The sequence below is a fragment of the Schistocerca serialis genome, chromosome 3 (genome assembly GCF_023864345.2).
Source record: "Schistocerca serialis cubense isolate TAMUIC-IGC-003099 chromosome 3, iqSchSeri2.2, whole genome shotgun sequence".
Classification (NCBI taxonomy): Eukaryota; Metazoa; Arthropoda; class Insecta; order Orthoptera; family Acrididae; genus Schistocerca; species Schistocerca serialis.
Window position 1 is genome coordinate 19,090,027 of NC_064640.1, and position 22,123 is coordinate 19,112,149.

General features: G+C 43.7%; 1 protein-coding gene across 1 annotated transcript in view; it reads right to left on the reverse strand.

Annotated features, from left to right (window-relative positions):
• The window catches only part of LOC126469650 (uncharacterized), a 191,995-nt gene that overhangs the window by 29,736 nt on the left and 140,136 nt on the right, over nt 1–22,123 (reverse strand). The gene's annotated exons all lie outside the window — the stretch shown is intronic.

The following is a 22,123-nucleotide window of genomic DNA, read 5'->3' on the forward strand; positions in this document are numbered from 1 at the left end:
CTTTAAATCCTTGTGAAGATTATTCTTATTTCTACTATTGATTCCATGAATTGAGCTGTTGGTTTGAAAAAGTGATATATTTTTAATGACAAATTTCATTAACGAATAAATATATTGGGAAGAAGTAGTTAGTATCCCTGGTTCCCTAAACAGGCTTCTGCAGGATGTTCTTGAGTTCACACCACATATAACTCTTACTGCACGTTTTTGTGCCCGGAAAACTTTAGCTTGGCTTGATGAATTACCCCAAAAAATAATCCCATATGACATTATGGAATGAAAGTAAGCATAGTATGCCAGCTTTTTCATTTTTATATCCCCTACGTCTGACAAAAAGAACTGCCCGCGTTTTTCATTTCAATCAAGTCGCGGCAGGCGTCCACAGTCGTTCTTTTTGTTCGGGAGTCAAGTTTTGCGGGACGAACTTTAGACACACTTTCCTCTTCTTCAAAACTATTTTTGAGAATTTACTGAACACTTGACACTGAAATGTTGCTCCACTGCGATTTGTAACATAACAATGTTGATACACTATGGCCGCACGTCCACTACTTAACACTGTCTGCTTACAACTGACTACTCGAATGCACATCTGTTAATTACAGTTGTTAGTTCAAACTACCACCATAGTTACTGTGCTGGCGTCGCTTATACACCAGGAATAAACTAAGTCTCGGAACTTTTTGGATGAACGGTGTATGTTAAAGTCGTAGAACACGTTTGCTGTCGACAATAAGTTGCTCTGCGCGTACACGGGATTCCAAACCACAGAAATAGTGACAATTCAAGCAAATGTAAATCAGCTGATACGAAAGTGAAATATATTGTTACCACATTACTTCCACATAAAACGGATACAGGTAAACTAGCATCGTCTGCACACTGCTATCAACTATATGTTAAAGAATAAGGTGGCAGTGCACTGTTCATCTTCGTCCCACTCTCGCACCCTCACCCTCCGCCACCTATTCTTCTTTCAGAACTTCAAGTTCATCACTACTCCTTCCTTTCTCATATACATTAAATAAATACATAGTAACATAATTAAACGACATAACATCCGTATCTCTGTTGCTCCATTGTGGACGCGGGACAGTGGCTGGTCAAACATTTAACAAGGAAAATTGCCAAACAGCCGTGCAATTTGAGAAGTTATTTTATATTCACAACCAGTTTCGGCAATTCAATATGCGATCTTCAGGCTCCATATGCACCTCATGTATAGACACTCAAACATATCGACATTGGTATGCTGGAGCCGTGTATTCGTATTTCAAGTGCTTCCTTTGAAGACTTTACATGGTTGTGAAAATAAAAAAAATTCACGGCTGTTTGGCCGTTTTCCTTTTTAAATAATAACACCCATATGACGAATGGCAATAGAAGACAACATTTTTAGATGAAAGGCAAAACTAGCGGAGAAGTTGGTAACACTACACAAAAAACAAAGGCCATCTTTACCCACGAACATACAGACAATTGTGATGTGTTTCCCATCAAGAAATGCATAGTTCTGCAAGGAAATGTGAGATCAGGCCAGAATCAACAGTGTAAAACGAAGGAATAAATCAAAAACGTGCAAGAGGATGTTTCCTGACGTGAACGAAAACTAAGCATAAATATAGGAATTAAAATCAACGTTTTCTTTAACTAACTGTTGTTTCGATCTGGAGAGCAAGTCTAATTGTAAATATCTTCCATTACCGACCGTTGATGATGCTTTATTTCAATAAAACGAAACACGTTTGGTAACAAAAATAGTATTTTCTTGTAGTTGCAAAACCGGATTTGAAATACCTTCAACAATAGCCAAGAAACTTCGTAATAAACTGCTAATCTGTTTCTCTATTGAAATGAGGTACCTGCATAAATTTGCCAGTAGATGTCACTTTCAAGCTGTTTGTCTTGACGTTGTATCCGGAAGCTATGTCGTGGATAATAATAAAGGAAAGTCTTCAGCAATCAGTCTGTCAGTCTGTGAGCTGTATCCCAGAAGAATGTCAAGGCGAAATCAGTAAATTGTAATGCGGTATTTTTACATACAGCAAACAATCATATTAGAGGGTAGCTAGAAGGCGTCGTTTGAGTTACTATAGTTGTGGGAGAATAGTTAACTTGCTTGAGGTGGGTTAAACCATCACCTTCTATTCGAGATCATTGATAGTGTCATAAACTGTGACGAAAGCTGTTACAGCCAGATAAACAGCTATGTATGAGTGTAAGTGTATCGTGGAGAAGAGAATGAGATACACTACTCCCGCACAAATTGCTTCTAATTTTGCTAGTGCTTATGCCACACATGTACCCTCAAAACTAAGAATTCTCTCCACTGACACCTATATTACGCCGTTTCTGGCTGTAGGGTGCATTTGATATTGTGGTCAGGATCATCTGAAATGTATGAGGATCATGAATATATCAGCATAACTAGATATCCTGAACGGTAGCTAACCAGCTGAGAATGAGGATCACATTATTGTGTCCAACAGATATTAGATTGTTACAGTTACGAAATACGTCCAGTGATAGCCAGGAATGGTGTAAGATGGCAGCAATAAAATCATGGCACACATTCGTAGTGGAATGTGGGTACATAGTGCTGATATGCATATTCGTTGTATGGCTTACTGCCCTTACAGGTAAATTTCTGCCATTTTTAGATATGTTCGCAACAGATTGCATTTGTTGTTTTCTTATCACCATTGGTTTCTTTATTTTTGATTTGTACTTTGTACCTCACATAAAGATCTGATGGATATCAATTACAATGTAGTTACTGAAATTAAGACAGAACGTACACACCAACAGCGCATTAAAAATCCACATATATGGTAGAGGCAGGACTTGAAACCGCGACATCAACTTCTTTATTGCAGCTGGACTACTCTGAAACCACAAAGACCAGCACCTTCACAATTTCTGAAAATTTTTGTGAAGAGTATACCAAACACACACAGGCTATGCAAAACTATCTGTGGTATCCATTCGCCCATAGTGGAGCAAACTATGTACCAGCCTGTTGTCCATTGTTGCCAGATGTATCCAAGATGGTGGCGATGACGCCATTCAAGATGGCGGGCTATAGACTTGGCAACAGTGCATGATGTCATCCAAGATGGCGGCTGTGACGTCATCCAAGACGATGCATTTTGGCAGGAAGATAGGTCAATTGGGTTACCTACACTGACCTAACCCCCTCTCCCCACCCCTCCCCAAGAAAGTGGCAAGAAGTTCAAATTCCATCAGGACAATGAAACTCACCTCTACTAACATAAGAAAATATCGGGAAGGTAGGTCACTCGGGCTACCTCCACTAACCTAAGTCATCCAACTGCCACCTCTTCCTAGGAACTGACAGGAAGTTTGAATTTTGGAGGGAAGATAGGTCAATTGGGCTGTCTCTACTAATCTAAGAAATTGGCAGGAAAGAAAGGGCAGTTGGGCTATCACCACTAACCCAAGTCATCCGACCTCCATCTCGTCCTAGGAAATGGTGGAAAGAGGACTCGAGCTGTGCTGAATGTAAGTCTTTATTTTGCATGCACTATTTATTGAAACAATTAGAGACAGTACCACCATCAAGTGTAATCACCATGGGGTTCAGAGCCCAACTGACCTAGTACACAGTACAACCACCAGAGGGCACTGTCGTTCATTCCGTGACATAATCCAAGATGGCGGGGGAAAATGGAGGGAAACAGTGTGGTCGCCATGGGGTCCAGAGTCCAGGTGACCTAGTACACAATACTGCCCCAAGGGGGCGCTGTCATCCGTTCTGTGATGTAACCCAAGGTGGCTATCTGGAGGGGAAAAAGTACTCAGCCTGCAGTGAGCTGCTGAAGAGAGGAAGGAGTGTACTTTATTTATTTTGGAACAATTTATTTAGGGATGGGTTTTAGATAGCATAATTATTACACTGACACAAAACACATGCTCTGACATGCTTGGGGTCACGCCACACAGCCTACAGACCTGTAAATTACTCATAAATTACTGAAATAACGCTCTGCAGACACGAAAACAACTCATAAATTACAGAAATAATTTCAGTACACAGCGCACAGACATGCAAATTCCTCCTAAATAATGCAGTACACTTATGAGCAAACACTAAATCAATTATTAAACTGTCCAGACCACCAATAGCACAGCCTACAGACCTGCTTGCAAAATAATGCAACAGACACGCAAACAATGTGTGCAGGCACCGCCCACTGTCCCCTGTCCACTAGACCGCAGAGGAGGCTACCGCACAAAATCCCAGAAGTCGGGATGCACCGGCAGCTGCTAAGCCACGCACTGGTGCCCTTTTGGGTCCCTCAAGCATGAGGCAGCAGCATCCCTTTCATACTTGACGCCTGAGAAATTCCTCTCGAAATACGTGATCACCCAGGCACCATTGCTGATGCGACCGGACAGGAGCGAAGACCTATTTGCAGAGCACACTCTCCGAGGGAGCATGCACGTCGATGACGCCACGAGCCACTGCTGGACACAGGCCAGCACAAGCCATCACGCTCACGCCGCCGTTGCCTAAGAAGAGGAGGTGAAAGTTGGGTCTGTTTTTGGGTATAGAGTTACAGTTTTTCGAGTGCTATACTGACATCACAGAACTCCAAGGCGCGCTCACACTGATCCCATATGTGAGACGCCTCTGGGAAGCAAGTGTATTTATCGTTGCTGGCGTAATGCATGCGGGTACTGACGTCACATAATAGCACAGGGTGCATTGTTCCTAGCGATCCTAATGGGACATGCGAGCTGAATCTAGCCATGCATGCGTACCCAGCGTGGCTCACGCATCACGCAAAATGTTCATCCTGCTATCAATATACATCTCAGAAATGTTAAATGTTCTCACCACTAAAACCCTGTGCACCCTTGTGAAAACATTGTTAATCGTAAAAGGATTCTTGTTGTTTGGAAAGAGAGCACTCTCTAAGCGCAGATGGGTATGTGTGTACCATGTCAATAGCTGTACTTAGCTCAAACGTCACAAGCCCTTAATATCTAATGACCGACACTATTTGGTGCATATCTGATAGCACTATTCAAAATGACCTCTGTTGGTCATTAGATATCAAGGGCGATGAAGGCGATGTTGTACGTCCTTTCACGCAATTACGTTAAGCCTGTCATACTAATTAGACCTTTTTTGGTCAATAGCGCTTAGAATTTAATATACTAACTTTACTCACTTATCCAAGAGTAGTCATCAAACACTATCACGGACCCCAAGTAATTGAAAAATGGGTTATTCGACTCCAATATTTTTAGCATGCTTCTAGCTGATGGTATTTAGTCTGTCCTATGTGCATGCATTTTGACCATCTGTGGAATTTGTGATCCCACATATATAGTTTCAGCCTAACCATGTTCTGTAATTAGATAAAATCGTACTCGAGCTAGGACATTATACATACACACGCATTAGCTTCCTGCATCTTTGACCTGGACAACGGATCACTTTTGTAATAAATTTAATGCCAATCACATGGAAGAAGACGATTTCTCAATTTGCGCATGCGCATTTCTTTCTGACATTTCCACAGGTTAGCTGCCGGCACTACCTCAGTTTACCTGAGAACCCATGGCCACCGAAAGTTGGCTGGGGTGAGGAAGCACGCTTCTGACGTTTGAGCTAAACACAGCTATTAACATGGTAAACATGTACCATTTATTTTACATTTTATGCGAGTCTTTTGCACTTTTCGGCGTTCTGTATTAATGTTGCACCATGCTTCATTAGGCAGTTTGTAGTTTTAGTCTGTTCCAAAGAAGGCGTGGTTATCTGCGCCGAAACCTAGGTCAACATTTGGTTTCTACTTGCAATCGAGGCGGATTCTTTATAATCATTGAATAGAGCATTATGATTGTATTTTGTACAGATCACCATATTGCACTGACAATTAAACCCTGTAAAGTGGTTTACAGATCGTCAAAAACAGAAAGACACTTACTCAATTACACTGCTCTCGCACTGAGGACAGGAGCTTGAATAATAGAGCGCAAAACAGATATCCAACCCAGCAATATATATCGCTGTGTACTGTCTTGACGTAATAAACATACAATCCATATCCTGCATCATAGAAAATCCACACGATTACATTGTTCATACACATACTGCTAACACAGACAGCACCATATACACTCCTTGCAGCACTAGATATTTCAGTGCGAGGTCGGCGGTCACCCACCCTCAACAGGTGACCAGAGTGCCCGCAGCAGACTGAAGTCACTCTCAGAACTGTTCTACAAATTCGGGCTCATTCCCCCTCGGCACAAACGCATTACTGTTTCTGGTCCAGACATGCTTGCTTTTTCTACACCTATCTCCATACTCTGAGATTACAAGAACACATGCATTTTTCCATGGTTTGCCATAATATTACACCATTTTCGCGATACTTCTCGATACCAAGTACACAGCAATGTCCTACTGATCGCTTGTGCAACATAATTCCGAAGATACAGACTGGAAATTATTTCTCTACATACCCGAAACTTTAGCTAGGTGGGGCGTGCTGTAAACCACTGTCTAACGAAAAGCTTGTCACTCCTGCAGAGACATTTACGCGGAAGCTCCAAAGAAATAGAGAAAACTGATATTTCCACTCGCGAATACTGATGTCGGTGATGTAGCAGATTCCAAATGATCCCTATAATTTACAAGGTCAACTAAAATGATTCTCATGTCTAGACAACTGGCAAACGTGTCTTCCACATGCTAGATGCACACTCCAGAATCGATCTTCTCTCAACTAAATAAAGGCGCGAAACGTGCAGAAGCAGTCAACCGAACAATTTACATGGGAGGGAATATTTGTCCAGGGCAAACACACCTCCATATTCAATCTTCTCACATTGACACGCGATCACGAAAGCTATCCAACATGTACTAAGTTATAGTTCGCTATTTGTTCATCTAGAAGACAACACGGTTAAGTCATCTTCATTCCTACACTCCAGCAGGCCTGTCCATTCAGACAGCTCCAACCGTTAATGGAAAAAGTGAGTCACCGGTACTGATCGCAAAGCACGCACAGGTAGAACCATCATCCTAGAAAATCGGTCACATATATATTTTATCCCTGTACTTAGAACTAAATGTTACGATCACGCTCTCAATTAATGACAGTAGACAATGAGCGAAGTATCGGAAATACACCCTGTTGATGGCTGTGGCTCTGGGAGTAGAAATATCAGTGCCATTCTTATGACATGATATACTCTTCCCTTTGCTATCACAGTACTCGATGTCAAATACATACCTTCCTTACGAATGGACATAGTCATTTCCTTTGCACATGTCGGAACACAAACACATACTTTATAAGTCTGATGCTCAAGGCGATCCTATCATGCACCCCCTACTACTAAGTATAATACTTCATCAATAGCTGATCGCTGCCGATACTAAATAATACTGACCGAAAATCAACAATGGGTGGATATGTCTCATAAATTTTTGTTGCGAGTGTTACCACCGTGTCTTAGGAAGACAGGTTTAATCGTCTTACAAACCGCCAGACGCTAAAAAAACCCGATCGCCGCAACTACTGATTGTTACTATCATAAGCGGTCTTGGTTCTACATGTGCACACAAGGACCCGTTTTAAAAACTATATTGGCTTTATAAACACACATATGGCATTGCCTACGAATCACGTGATTTTTCCAGACAAATACCGAGACGGTGAACGCTGGAGTGTATATTATCAGACTAGAGGTCCCGTTACACGTAGCCCATGATGCAACCTCGTCATATAATCGCTGAACTTTGAAAGTGATTCAGCTAAGGAACATGGTACGAAACCGCCATTTGCAACCCACCCACGCCGCCGCCACCAGATATTTCTCCAGTATTTGTAACATATTCTGTCTCAATACCATGTCAGAGGTTCTGCGATATATCCACAGAGTTATAGCCGATGACTGATGGAGAAGGATCACAAACAGCAGTAGAAGATGTGCTGATTGAGGTAGTAAGAAATGTACACCAGCTTTTCAGATCTCTAGTGCTAAGCTATCTACTAGAAATGATGTCTATGATTTGGAATCAAGTGTTTCCATTCAACCACATACATGCATTGGATCCTGTGGAGAAGTCTTTTAATGATTAGAGCCACAAGTGAATCATATTTCTGGTACTCTCATATCTCCAAAGAGTCACCTTTCTCGAACCAATCTGCTACATTCAAATTCCCACCACGTTTCAGGTAGCCCCTATGCTTCCTGCAACTGCCCCCTCAGACTCTGCGCTACTATCCCTGCAGCTTTGCGCACGTGATCGTTCCAATGTAAGTCGGAACTGAGTAGGGGTTGGAGGAAAACTATATCTACCACCCGTGTAGAAACAGGCGGAGCTGATTTACTGTGACAGAACTGTGATTTGACCATTCGATGGAAATAAAGCCTGCTCCCGCAACTCAAGGTAGTATAACAGACAATACGGGACCTGGGGGAAGAACGTGGATTATGCTACTGCATTGTGGTGCTTCTCCAAACTACAAGCAGGTACACACTGCATCGTTGTTTGAAACTTTTTTTTTTCTGCTGTAACACGCTTCGTACACTGCCATATATTTTGTTTTTCTGCCACGACTTTGAGGTCTGTGTGATATTCTAATTTTGACATTGACACATTCTGATCCATTGCCTCTCGCAGAAAACTAGACGTTGCATTGTGTAAATCATCTTGTTACTCCAGTTACCATAACATGCCGCACTCACTGGATGATTTTAAATAAAAGACAGTTACAACATAAGGAAACTGGAAGAGTTTGGCGGCGTTCAAAAACTGCTATCAAAAAATTATTGACTACCTCTACATTTAAACTCATTTTTCACAGTGACGGAATAGCTGATGTTTCCACATTCCGTTTCGACTGATTCTTCATATTGCATTCATGTATGCGATCACTGTTTCGGTACTATCTGTCCCCACAAGGTGTTGTCTCTCCACCAAAACTCTTTCTCCAAGTCACACAAGCTATGTCAGTCGCCAGCCGGAGTGGCGAACGGCTCTAGGCGCTACAGTCTGGGACCGCGCGACCGCTACGGTCCCAGGTTCGAATCCTGCCTCGGGCATGGATGTGTGTGGTGTCCTTAGGGCCGGCCGAAGTGGCCGTGCGGTTCTAGGCGCTGCAGTCTGGAACCGTGAGACCGCTACGGGCGCAGGTTCGAATCCTGCCTCGGGCATGGATGTGTGTGATGTCCTTAGGTTAGTTAGGTTTAACTAGTTCTAAGTTCTAGGGGACTAATGACCTCAGAAGTTGAGTCCCATGGTGCTCGGAGCCATTTGAACCATTTTGATGTCCTTAGGTTAGTTAGGTTTAAGTAGTTCTAAGTTCTAGGGGACTGATGACCTCAGATGTTAAGTCCCATAGTGCTGAGAACCATTTAAACAATTTTTATGTCAGTCAGTCATTGTGTGGTAACCAACAGCGTGCCAGTGGGTGGATGGGATTTAAAACACACCCCGGATGTACTGAAATAATAAGCATTACAGTTGATTGCGTGAACAACTTTACAAATTTTACAGTAATTTCAACACCGACCAGTGATGTGACAGCATGTTTCCCAATTTCAGCATCATAACTAAACCACCACCTCCCCACTTTCCAAGTATAATTGAGAATGTGGATAGATGACTATGCAGTACGTCCATACATTGTCAATTTTCGAACACATCCATCATCAAAGTATATCAGAGAGTGAACTATATATTTTAACACTTTGAGGATAGTGTTTAATCTACGATCTCTCTCTATGCTGATGGGAGTCACAGAGCATTCTCGCAGTCTTACGGTAAAATTAGAGACTGAAACACCCTCCCCCCCCCCCCCCCCCCCTCAATCAGATTGTCATTGACCAACCTGCCCTGCAGCATCGTTACCGATTTAATCTGAAACTGACGACAAGTAGACCACTACATTTCACATCTGCGAATCACTTGCGTTTCAGTTGTATGGAATGTAGTGCTGTTTATATTCCATTGTAAGAAATGTATTTCAAGCGCATGACATACATCCTTGTTCCGTGTTTCTCTACAATAAACTATGTTATCCAACCGTAAAACGAGAAAACTACTTCCTTAAAATATTGACTGTGTGTGATACGAGGACAATATAGCTTTTCAGAGATGTATAGCGTCCACTGTTCACAGCCGATCACGCTTCAGAAATTATACTCGGCCTACATCAGCCCTATATAAAATTACGGTTAATAATGGGGAATACTTCTCATAAGGAGACAGATAAACGCATAGCAGCAGCGACCGACATGTCAAAATTACAGGTCATTCCGCCACTAACTATGTAAACAGCACATCTGTCATGCAAATGTATACACGCGGATTGCAGAAACTCACAAGCACCTGTTGCTAACTTAGTTATGAAGCTGAAGTCTTGATTTTACACCCAAGATGCGACAGGGGGATGGAGTACATCGCATAAATCAAAGTTCGTTTAGAGCAATTTGTCAAGTTTGATCGCATATGAGATGGAAGTCCTCTGATGACCAACAGGTTTACAGTTAACGATCGCAAGTAGACAGTGCTTTAAATCTCATGCAGAACAAGTGGCTGTATATGAGTTGAATGCAGGCTGTGGCGCACGACTGATGCATCCCGAGAGAACAGTGGAAAAATTGACCTACAGCAGCTTCTCCCTCTCTAGAATGCATCACCAGTCTACCATTAAATGGTACATCGTTACAGCTCCATCTCAATCGATCACCCCATTAACTCTCTGTCATCCTTTAACGCAGATGCATATAAGTTTAGAGGCGGATGGTTCTCTGTCTTCCAGAAAATCGTGGAATACAGTAGACAACTCGCGTGTATCACTAGTACCTCAATAGACATGCAGTATAATGCTGCCTTGACAGAAAAAAAAATTACTGCCTCCCCGATTCCCTTCGCTTCAATGTCGACGATTTCTCGGATTCCTCTTGGTGCTTCATACTTGTTCCCATGTACAAATTGCTCTGCACCAACCAGAAGATATGCAAGTATTTCCTCAATTTCCCCCACACCTCGTTGCATATTCAGTCTATACCTACACCCCCACCCCCATTGTTTTTCGCATTTCTTTCAATTTTATGTCAGTTGCATCCATGCGATCATGAGATAACCTCTCATTCTCAGTTCAAAAATTGCTTGTAAATGCAGAGCATATACCAACACCTAGCCCAAATGCACTGATTGGGATGTGTAGTATAACACTGTTTTCGATTGTATCCAGTCATCTCCACATTTGGAGAGCGATTGCTCTGATTTCTGTGGTCCACAGCTCGTGGTCTCGCGGTCGCGTTCTCGCTTCCCGAGCACGGCGTCGCTGGTTCGATTCCCGGTGGGGTCAGGGATTTCACCTGACTTTAGATGACTCGGTGTTTTTGTTGTCCTCCTCATTTCATCATCATTCATGAACGTGGCGAGACTGGTCTGAGCAAAGTTTGGGAATTTCTACAGGCGCTGATAACCATGCAGTTGAGCGCTCCCCAAACCAAACATCATCATCTGTTTTCTGTATATTTATGTATATCCATGTATTGCGGATGGCTCCCAGGAACCGCAGTAGACCTGAGTTAGCGTACCAGTGTGGATACACAGCGCATTATGTATGGAGTGATGTTGGGATGCAGATACACAATATGCCATACACGAGATAAGGTTTGAAGGTGGATCTGACAAGCCCAAAGTACGGAGCGGTGTTGGGATGCAGATATACAATATACCACATTCGATTTAGTGTTCAAGTGTGGCTCTCCTGCACATTATATCTGGACCTATGTTCAGAGGCAGATCCACCACATGTCAAATCTGGCATACGGCTCACAGGTGGACCAATCATGCATTACGTCCAAATACGTGCTCTATGTTTGATGTGGGGAGGGGGGGGGGGGCAGAGTCGTGGGAGCCTTCCGTGACACGTGAATATACATAGACATACAGAAAACAGAGCAAACGCTTTCCAAATGTGGAGGTGAATGGAGGCAATCAAGTACAGTGCTATACTATCCATGAGCCCATAGATACAACTGACATAAAATCGATAGAATTGCGAAAAATGACGGGAAGGAGGGTATAAATTGACTGAATATACACCAAAATGCAGGGAAATTGAGGAAGTACCTGCATATCTTCTGGGTGGCACCGAGCAATTTGTACATGGGAGCAAGTATGTGGCACCAAGAGGAATCTGAGAAAATGTCGACATGGAAGCGAAGGGAATCAGGGAAGCAGTAATTTTTTTTCTGTCGAGGCAGCATTATACTCTATGTCTATTGAGGTAGCAGTGATACACGCAAGTTGGCTACAGTATTTGACGCTTCTCAGGAAGACAGAGAACCATCCGCCTCTATCCTTATATGCATCTGCATTATAGGATGACAGAGAGTTAATGGGGTCGTCGATTGAGATGGAGCTGTAACGATGTACCATTTAATGGTAGACTGGTGATGCATTCTAGAGAGGGAGAAGCTGCTGTAGGTCAATTTTTCCACTGTTCTCTCGGGATGCATCAGTCATGCGCCACAGCCTGCATTCAACTCATATACAGCCACTTGTTCCGTGTGAGATTTAAAGCACTGTCTACTTGCGATCGTTAACGGTAAACCTGTCGGTCATCAGAACTTCCATCTCATGTGTGATGAAATGTGACACATTCCTCTAAATGATCTGGTTTATGCGGTGTACCCCATCCCCCTGTCGCATCTTGGGTGTAAAATCAAGACTTCAGCTTCATAACTGAGTTAGCGATAGGTGCTTGTGAGGCACTTCAATCCCCGTGTATACATTTACCTGACAGATGTGCTGTTTACAGAGTTAGTGGCGGAATGACCTGTAATTTTGACATGTCGGGCGCTGCTGCTATGCGTTTATCTGTTTCCTTGTGAGAAGTATTCCCCATTACTAACCATAATTTTATATAGAGCTGATGCAGGCAGAGTATAATTTCTGAAGCGTGATCGGATGTGAACAGCAGGCGCTATACATCTCTGGGAAGCTATATTCTGCTCGTAATCACACACAGTCAATGTTTTAAGGAAGTAGTATTCTCGTTTTACGGTTGGATAACATAGTTTATCGTAGAGAAACAGGGAAGAAGGAAGTATGTCACGCACTTGAAATATATTTCTTTCATTGGAATATTAACAGCACTACATTGTAGCCCGTTTTAAGTGCGGAACGTTGTAGCCTTAGTGGTGCGTGTATTTATGTTCTCTCTTACCAATACCTTCCAGGTACTGACCCTAGACTCTGGAATAATACTTTAAAACTGATAGCATTGTTGATTTACGTAAAAACGCTCCGACCTTCCTCCATCTGGATTTCCATCGCGCATAAAAATCACCCATTTCTTGTTCTTCTTCACTTTCTGCTATTACATCACAACACTTTCAAATCTGTTACTACACATCGAGAAGGAGTGCTAACCTCCCCGACATGGGCTCATCTCGAGAAATTTTGTGAACTTGCATGTGCGAGGCCTCTGCAAGCTCCATTCATTCGCGAGATGTGAAATGTAGTGGTCTACTTGTGGTCAGTTTCAGATTAAATCGGTAACGATGCTGCAGGGCAGGTTGGTCAATGACAATGTGATTGGGGGGGGGGGGGGGTTTCAGTCTATAATTTTACCCTGAGACTGCGAGAATGCTCTGTGACTCCCATCAGCATAGAGAGAGATTGTAAATTAAGCATTATGCTCAAAGTGTTAAAATATGTAGTTCAGTGTTTGATATACTTTGATGATGGATGTGTTCAAGATTTAACAATGCATGAACGTACTGCACAGTCGTCTATCCACATTCGCTGTCATACTTGCAAAGTGGAGAGGGGGTGGTTTAGCTATGATACTGAAATTGGGAAACATGCTATCACATCTCTGGTCGGTGTTGAAATTTGTATAAAATGGTAAAATTGTTCACTCAATCAACTGTAATGCTATTTATTTCAGTAATTCTGAGGTGTGTTTTAAATCCCATCTGTCCAATGGTACGCTGTTGGTTACCACTTAATGATTGACTGCCATAGCTTGTGTGAGTTGGGGAAATAGTTTTGGTGGAGGGACAACACCTTGTGGGGACAGATAGCACCGAAACAGTGATCACGTACATGACTGTAGTATGAGGAATCAGTCGAAACGGAACGTGGAGACATCAACCATTCCGTCACTGTGACAGATGAGTTTAAATGTAGAGGTAGTAAATAACTTTTGGACAGCAGGTTGGAAACTCTCGACAACGCCGCCAAACTCTTCCAGTTTCCTTATTTTGTAACTATCTTTTATTTAAAATCATCCAGTGTGTGCGGCGTGTTATGGTAGCTGGAGTAACAAAATGATTTACACCGTGCGATGTCTAGTTTTCTGCGAGAGGCAGTGGATCAGAACGTGTTAATGTCAGAATTAGAACCTGACACAGACCTCAAAGTCGTGGCAGAAAAACAAAATGTATGGCATTGTACGAAGCGTGTTACAGCAGAAAAAAACAATGTTTCAAACAATGATGCAGTGTAACAGGGAGCATCTCTTGCGACTTACAGTATGGTCTGTGGGATATGGTCATCCTTCTACAGTACAGGTGATGAAACTTTAAAATGGTCTATGCAGTGGATCAATACCTGTACCTTAATAGGATCGTCACATGTGCACGATCCCAGCATTTATGCGCTATTTGTTTTCAGTATGCGGGACGAGAGAGATGCGGTAAAAATCTTATCGAGTCCTCTATCGGATGAAGTTGGTGGAGCTTTTATAGTTCGTAATTTTTCTCTGGTGGATGGAATAGAATAATAATGAGAGAACGTTGGGGTGGTAGACGTGAATGGGCCCCAGGGACGTGGATATATTGTACCTGCTTGTAGTTTGGAGAAGCATGACAATTCAGTGGCAAAATCCACGTCCTTCCCCCAGTTCCCGTACTGCCTTTTATACTACCTTGTGTTGCAGGAGCAGACTTAGTTTCAATCGAATGGTCAAAACACAATTCTGTCGCAGTAACTCAGCATCGCCTGTTTGTACACGGGTTGCAGAAGGTGGTAGATATAGTTTTCCTCTGACCCCTATTCAGTCTTGACTTACATTCGAACGATCACGTGCGCAAAGCTGCAGGGATAGTAGCGCAGAGTCTGAGAGGGCAGTTGCAGGTTGCATCGGGGCTGCCTAAAACAAGGCGGGAAAATTACTGTAGCAGATTTGTTCGAGAAAGGTGACTCGTTTCGAAACATGAGAGTACCAGAAATATGATTCACTTGTGGCTGAAATCGTTAAAAGACTTCTCCATAGGATCCAACACATGTATGTGGTTGAATGGAAAGACTTGATTCCAAATCATAGACATCATTTCTAGCAGATAGCGTAGCACTAGAGATCTGAAAAGCTAGTGTACATTTCTTACGACCTCAATCAGCACACCATCTACTAATGTTTATGATCCTTCTCCATCAGTCATTGCCTATAATTCTGTGGATATATCGTAGAACCACTGATATGGTGTTGAGACAGAATATGTTACAAATACTGGAGAAATATCTGGTGGCGGCGTCGTGAAGGGGTTGCAAATGGCGGTTTCGTACCACGTTCCTTAGCCGAATCACTTTCAAAATTCAGCGATTTTATGACGAGGTTGCATCGTAGGCTACGTATAACGGGACTGCTAGTCTGATAATATACACTCCAGCGTTCACCGTCTCGGTATTTGTCTGGAAAAATCACGTGATTCGTAGGTAATGCCATATGTGTGTTTATAAAGCCAATATAGCTTTTAAAATGGGTCCTTGTGTGCACATGTAGAACCAAGACCGCTTGTGACAGTAACATACGATAGTTGTTGGGATCGGTTTTTTTTTAACGTCTGGTGATTTGTAAGACGATTAAACCTGTCTTTGTAAGATACAGCGGTAGCACTCGCAACAAAAATTTATGAGACATATCCACCCATTGTTCATTTTCTGTTAGTGTTATTTCGTATCGCCAGCTATCAGTTATTGACGAAGCATTATACTTACTTGTACTGGGTGCGTAATAGGTTCACCTTGAGCATCATGCTTATAAAGTATGTGTTTGTGTTCTGACACGTGCAAAGGAAATGACTATGTCCATTCGTAAGGAAGGTATGTATTTGACGTCGAGTACTGTGATAGCAAAGGGAAGAGTGTATCACGTCATAAGAATGGCACTGACATTTGTATTTCCAGAGCCACAGCCGTCAACTGGGTGTTTTTCCGATACTTCGCTCATTGTCTAATGTTCAACTGAGACCGTGATCGTAACGTTTAGTTGTAAGTATAGGGATAAAATATATATGTGACCGATTTGTTAGGATGATGATTCTACCAGTGCGTGCTTTGCGATTTGCGCCGGTGACCTGTGCGGGGTGAGTAATGTTTCCCGTCAACGCCAGGAACTGTCCGAATGGAGAGTCCTGTCGAAGTGTAGGAATGAAGATGACTTAACCGTGTTGTCTTCTAGACCACCGAATGGCTAACTAATACTTAGTACGTGTTGGATAGCTTTCGTGATCGTGTAGAAATCTGAGAAGATTGAACATGGAGGTGAGTTTGCCCTGGACAAATATTCCCTCCCATGTAAATTGTTCGGTTGATTGCTTCTGCACATTTCGCGCCTTTATTTAGTTGAGAAAAGATCGATTGTGGTATGTGCATCTAGCATGTGGAAGACACGCTTGCCAGTTCTCTAGACATGAGAAACACCTTAGTTGACCTTGTAAATTATAAGGATGATTTGGAATCTGCTACATCACTGACTTTGGTATTCGTGAGTGGAAATATCAGTTTTCTCTATTTTTTTCGAGTTTCCAAGTAAATGTCTTCGCAGACGTGACAAGTTCCTCGTTAGACGGTGGTTTACAGCACGCCCCAACCAGCTAAAATTTCGGGTATGTTGAGAAATAATTTCCAGTCTATATCTTCGGAATTATGTTGCGCAAGCGATCAGTAGGACACTCCTGTGTACTTTGTATCGAGAAGTACCGCGAAAATGGTGTAATATTATGGCAAACCATGGAAAAATACATGTGTTCTTGAAATCCCAGAGTCTGGAGATGGGTGTAGAAAAATCAAGCAGGTCCAGACCAGAAACAGTAACGCGTTTGTGCCGAGGGGGAATGACCCCCAATTGCTAGAACAGTTCTGAGAGTGACTTCGGTCCGCTGCGGGCGCCCTGGTCACTTGTCGAGGGTGGATGACTGCCGACCTCGCACGGAAATATCTAGTATTGCGAGGAGTGTATACGGTGCTGTCTGTCTTTGCAGTATATGTACGAATCATGTAAAAGGGTTGATTTTGTATGATGAAGGATATGAATTGTATGTTTAGTACAACGACATGGTACATGGTGGTATCTTGCTTGGTTGGAGATCTGTTTTACGCTCTATTATTCAAGCTCCTGTCCTCAGTGGGAGACCAGTGTAATTGAGGAAGTGTCTTGCCATATCTGACGATCTGTAAGCCACTTTACAGGGTTTAATTGTCGGTGCAATATGGTGATCTGCACAAAATGCAATCATAATGCTCTACTCATTCAGAAGACAGCGTTTGTGCTGGGACGTAGGAGCGACTACAAACTGATTCGAACAAGATGGAGGCAAGGTATGTGTGGAAAGTTCTGAGAAAGCAAGTGTTCAAAGACAAGTTGAAGCAGACCATCCATCTCTGGCGGGGATGCCGTAAATCATCTACCATTGTGGCCTTAGGGCACCTCCAGATCTGCAGCTGTGGGATACCGAAAATTCCGGCCATTTTTTTCTCTTCTCTAAGACAGTGCTTCGAATTCTGTTTGCATAATTGTTTTGATTTTCCCCCGTCTGCGCTTAGAGAGTGCTCTCTTTCCAAACAACAAGAATACTTTTATGATTAACGGTGTTTCCACGAGCATGCACAGGCCTTTAGCGGTGAGAACGTTTAACGTTTCTGAGACCTATAGTGATAGCAGGACGAACATTTCGCGTGATGCATCAGTTACGCTCGGTATGCATGCACAGCTAGATTCAGCCTGTATGTACCGTTATTATCGCTAGGAATAATGCACCCTGTGTTATTCTGTGACGTAAGTATCTGCAGCAACGGTAAACACATGTGCAACCCAGAGGCGTTTCACGTATGGGACCGGCGTGAGCGCGTCTTTGAGTACCGTGATGTTAATATAACACTCGAAGAACTCTAACTGTATACCCGAAAATAGACCCAACTTTCACCTGCTCGCTGTAGGCAGCAGCGACGTGAGTGCGATGACTTGCGCTGGCCTGCATCCAGTGGTGGCTCGTGGCGAAATCGATGCCTGCGCTTTCTTGGAGCGTCTGGGCTCTGCAAATACACTACTGTCCATTAAAATTACTACACTAAGACGAAATGCAGATGATAAACGGGTATTCATTGGACAAATATATTATACTAGAACTGACATGTGATTACATTTTCACGCAATTTGGGTGCATAGATCCTGAGAAATCAGTACCCACAACAACCACCTCTGGCCGTAATAACGCCTGGGCATTGAGTTAAACAGAGCTTGGATGGCGTGTACAGACACAGCTGCCCATGCAGCTTCAACACGATACCACAGTTCATCACGAGTAGTGACTGGCGTATTGTGACGAGCCAGTTGCTCGGTCATCATTGACCAGACGTTTTCAGTTGGTGAGAGATCAGGAGAATGTGCTGGCCAGGATAGTAGTCGAACATTTTCTGTATCCAGAAGGCCTGTACAGGACCTGCAACATGTGGTCGTGCATTATCCTGCTGAAATGTAGGGTTTTGCAGGGATCGAATGAAGGGTAGAGCCATGAGTCTTAACACATCTGAAATGTACCGTCCACTGTTCAAAGTGCCGTCAATGCGAACAAGAGGTGACAGAGCCCCGTACCATCACGCCGGGTGATACGCCAATATGGCGATGACGAATACACGCTTCCAATGTGCGTTCACCGCGATGACGCCAATCACGGATGCGACCATCATGATGGTGTAAAGAGAACCTGGATTCACCTGAAAAAATGACACTATGCCATTCGTACACCCAGGTTCGTTGTTGAGTACACCTTGTAGGTGGTCCTCTCTGTGATCCAGCGTCTAGGGTAACTGCAACCATGGTCTCCGAGCTGATAGTCCATCCTGCTGCCCGTCGAACTGTTCGTGCAGGTGGTTGTTGTTTTGCAAACGTCCCCATCTGTTGAGTCAGGGGTCGAGAAGCGGCTGCACGATCCGTTACAGCCATGCGGATAAGATGCCTGTCATCTCGACTGCTAGTGATACGAGCCCATTGGGATCCAGCACGGCGTTCCGTATTACCCTCCTGAACCCACCGATTCCATATTCTGCTAAAAGTCATTGGATCTCGACCAACGTGAGAAGTAATGTCGCGATACGATAAACGGCAATCGCGATAAGCTACAATCTGACCTTTATCAAAGTCGGAAACGTGATGGTAGGTATTTCTCCTCCTTACACAAGGCATCACAACAACGATTCACCAGGCAACGCCGGTCGACTGCTGTTTGTGTATGAGAAATCGGTTGGAAACTTTCCTCATGTCAGCACATTGTAGGTGTCGCCACCAGCGGCAACCTTGTGTGAATGCTCTGGAAAGCTAATCATTTGCATATTTGCATATCACAGCATCTTCTTCCTGTGGGTTGAATGTCGCGCCAGTAGCACGTCATCTTCGTGGTGTAGCAATTTTATTGGCCAGTAGTGTAGGTCTTCGCTCCCATCCGTTTGCGTCAGCAATGGTGTCTAGCTGAACACATATTTCGAGAGGAACTTCTCAGGTATCAAATATGTAAGGGATGCCACCGCCGCATGCTAGAGGGAACTGAACGGGCACCTGTGTGTGAGTTGGCACTCCAGTGCATACTGACTCCTGGGAGTGTGTGTGGTAGCCCCCTGTGTGGTCCAGTGGACAGGGGACGGGGGGCAGTAGCTGTACACGTTGCCTGCTTGTCTGTCGCATTATTTTGCGAGCAGGTCTGTAGGCTGTGTTATGCATTGTTTGTACAGTTTATGAGGTGATTTCGTGTCTGTGCATCAAATGGTTCAAATAGCTCTGAGCACTATGGGACTTAACTTCTTAGGTCATCAGTCCCTTGTAACTTAGAACTACTTAAACCTAACTAACCTAAGGACATCACACACATCCACACCCGAGGCAGGATTCGAACCTGCGACCATAGCGGTTGCAGGCTGAACCACCTAGAACCACTCGGCCACTCCGGCCGGATGTCTGCACATTAGTGTACTGCATTATTTAGGAGGAGTTTGAATGTCTGTGTGCTGTGTACTGATATTATTTCAGTAATTTATGAGTTGTTAGTGTGTCTGCAGAGCGTTATTTCAGTAATCAATGCCGGCCGCAGTGGTCTAGCAGTTCTAGGCGCTCAGTCAGGAACCATGCGACTGCTACAGTCGCAGGTTCGAATCCTGCCTCGGGCATGGATGTGTGTGATGTCCATTGGTTAGCTAGGTTTAAGTAGTTCTAAGTTCTAGGGGAGTGATGACCACAGATGTTAAGTCCCATAGTGCTCAGAGCCAATTAACGAGTCGTTTACAGGTGTGTAGGCTGTGTGGCATGACCCCAAGCATGTCAGAGCATGTTTTTTTTGTTTCAGTGTGATAATTATACTATCTAAAATTCGTACCTAAATAAATTGTTCAAAAATAAATAAAGTACATTCCTTCCTCTCTCCAGCAGCCCAGCACAGACTGAGTCATTTTCCTCTCCAGACAGCCATCTTGGGTTACATCACAGGGTGGATGACAGCACCCTCTGGTGATGGCACTGTGTACTAGTTCAATTGGACTCTGGACCTCATGGCAATTTCCCTCCATTTCCCCACGCCATCTTGGATTATATCGCAGAATGGAAGACAGCGTCCTCTGGTGGCTGTACTGTGCACTAGGTCATTTGGACTCTGGACCCCATGGCAACCACACTGTTTCCCTCCATTTTCCCCTCCATCTGATAGTGGAACAAACACTGGTAGCAGTTACTTCTGTAAAATATCTGGGAGTACGTGTGCAGAACGATTTGAAATAGAATGATCATATAAAATTAATTGTTGGTAAGGCCGGTACCAGGTTGAGATTCATTGGGAGAGTCCTTAGAAAATGTAGTCCATCAACAAAGGAGGTGGCTTACAAAACACTCGTTCGTCCTATACTTGAGTATTGCTCATCAGTGTGGGATCCATACCAGATCGGGTTGACGGAGGAGATAGAGAAGATCCAAAGAAGAGCGACGTGTTTCATCACAGGGTTATTTGGTAACCGTGATAGCGTTACGGAGATGTTTAACAATCTCAAGTGGCAGACTCTGCAAGAGAGGCGCTCTGCATCGCGGTGTAGCTTGCTCACCAGGTTCCGAGAGGGTGCATTTCTGGATGAGGTATCGAATATATTGCTTCCCCCTACTTATACCTCCCGAGGAGATCACGAATGTAAAATTAGAGAGATTCGAGCGCGCACGGAGGCTTTCAGACAGTCGTTCTTCCCGCGAACCATTCGCGGCTGGAACAGAAAAGGGAGGTAATGGCAGTGGCACATAAAGTGCCCTCCGCCACACACCGTCGGGTGGCTTACGGAGCATAACTGTAGATGTAGATGTAGAAGTAGATTACGTCATGCAACGGACGACAGCGCCCTTTGGTGGCAGTACAGTTGGAGTCCAGACTCCCATGACAACCACACTGTTTCCCTCCATTTCCCCCTGTCATCTTACATTATATCATGGAAAGGACGACAGCGCTCTCTGGTGGCAGTACTGTATACTAGGTCAGTTGTACGCTTGACCCCTTGGCGACCACACTGTTTCCCGCCATTTCCCCCCACCCAAGACCGCCATTTTGGATTATGTCATGGTACAGACAACAGTACCCTCTGGTGGCAGTACTGTGTACTAGGTCAGTTGGACTCCATGGCGACTACACTTGATGGTGGTATGGCCTCTTAATTTTTTCATTAAATAGTGCATGCAAAATAAAGACTTATGTCCAGCATAGGTTGAGTCCTCTTCCCGCCATTTCCTAGGATGACGTGGCCGTCGGATGACTTCGGTTAGTGGGAGTAGCCCAACTGCCCTTTCTTTCCTGCTATTTTCTTAGG